Below are 1,818 nucleotides of genomic sequence, written 5' to 3'. Positions count from 1 at the left end.
TATTTCCTTAGCACCTACATTATTCTCAAAAATAGACCACATGTTAGGTCACAAAACAAGTCTAAAAACATTCAAAAAAATGAAATAATATCAAGCATCTTCTCTGAAAATTGAATAAAATTAGGAACTAATGACAAGAAGAATTTTGGAAACTATACAAATACATGGAAATTAAACAATATGCTTCTGAATGATCAGTAAGTCAAGGAAGAAATTAAGAAGGAAATTGAAAAATCTCTGGCAACAAATGATAACTGAAAGACAGCATGCCAAAATCTTAGTACTGTAAAAGCAGGACTAAGAGGAAAGTTGATAGCTATAAGTGCCTACATGAAAAAAGAACAAAAACTTCAAATAAAGAACCAAATAATATATCCTAAAAAATTAGAAAAGTAGGCCAGGCGCAGTGGCATATGCCTGCAATCCCAGCACTTTGGGAGGCCAAGGCGGGCACATCACAAGATCAGGAATTCAAGGCCAGCCTGGCCAACATAGTGAAACCCCATCTCTTAGCAGAGACAAAAATTAGCTGGGTGTGGTGGCACGTGCCTGTAGTCCCAGCTCCTCGGGAGGCTGAGGCAGGAGAATCGCTTGAACCTGGGAGGCAGAGATTACAGTGAGCTGAGACCACGCCATTGCACTGCAATCCGCAGTTGCTGGTGCTGAAGACCCAGACAGCGGTTATTCTGAGCCCCACTCCGACTACAGCTCCTGGTGTCAGCTATGCATCCAAGAAGATAGGTGGTAACTCCAAAAACCTCAGTGGAAAGTCATCAGGCAGACTTTAAAGCCAAGGCATTAAGACAATGGAAGGTCACTATGTTCATGCCGGGAACATCCTTGCAACACAGCACCATTTCAGCTGGCACCCAGGTGCCTATATTGGACATTGAGAAGGACCAGATTATTGAGATAGCCTGTCTGATAACTGACTCTAATCTCAACATTTTGGCTGAAGGTCCTAACCTGATTATAAAACAACCAGATGAGTTGCTGGACAGCATGTCAGATTGGTGTAAGGAGCATCGGGGAAGTCTGGTCTTACCAAGGCAGTGAGGGAGAGTCCAATTACATTGCAGCAGGCAGAGTATGAATTTCTATCCTTTGTATGACAGCAGACTCCTCTGGGGCTCTGTCCACTTGCAGGAAATTCAGTCCATGCAGATAAGAAGTATCTTGACAAATACATGCCCCAGTTCATGAAACATCTGCATTGTAGAATAATTGATGTGAGCACCTTTAAAGAACTGTCCAGACGCTGGTATCCAGAAGAATATGAATTTGCACCAAAGAAGGCTGCTTCTCTAGGGCGCTTGATGACATTAGTGAAAGCATCAAAGAACTTCAATTTTACTGAAATAACATCTTCAAGGAAAAAAAACCAGATGAAAACAAGAGGAAAATTATAGAAAATGAGGAAAATGAGAAGACCGTGAGTTGATGCCAGTTATCATGCTGCCACTACATAGTTACCTGGAGGCAACCTCTGGTGGGTTTTGTTTTGTTTTTTTCATGCTGATTTCCTGGTAGATCACCTTCTTTCGGTTAACTTGCATCTCCAGATTGATTGCTCAAGCAGACAGCACACAAAATACATTTCTCTTAATATGTTGTTTCCATTATGACACCACAGCTCCTTTGTATGTACCAGGTCATGTCACTCCCTTGGTATATATATGCATTTGCTTTTAGATTATTTCTTTTGTTTAAACAAATAAATAAGTGAATAAATAATGCTAGTTCTATTGAAATGCAAAAAACAAAGAATTTGAAAAGCAAGAGCAAACTGAAGCCAAAATTAGTAGAAGAAATAATAAA

General features: G+C 40.2%; 1 pseudogene; it reads left to right on the top strand.

Annotated features, from left to right (window-relative positions):
• The first annotated feature begins 819 nt into the window (after positions 1-819).
• On the top strand, positions 820-1,576 carry LOC108294522 (annotated as a pseudogene).
• The last annotated feature ends 242 nt before the right edge of the window (positions 1,577-1,818 follow it).

This window comes from Cebus imitator, unplaced genomic scaffold (genome assembly GCF_001604975.1).
Source record: "Cebus imitator isolate Cc_AM_T3 unplaced genomic scaffold, Cebus_imitator-1.0 Scaffold584, whole genome shotgun sequence".
NCBI lineage: Eukaryota > Metazoa > Chordata > Mammalia > Primates > Cebidae > Cebus > Cebus imitator.
Note: the sequence above shows the minus strand (reverse complement) of the source record. Positions and strands in the feature narration are given on the sequence as shown.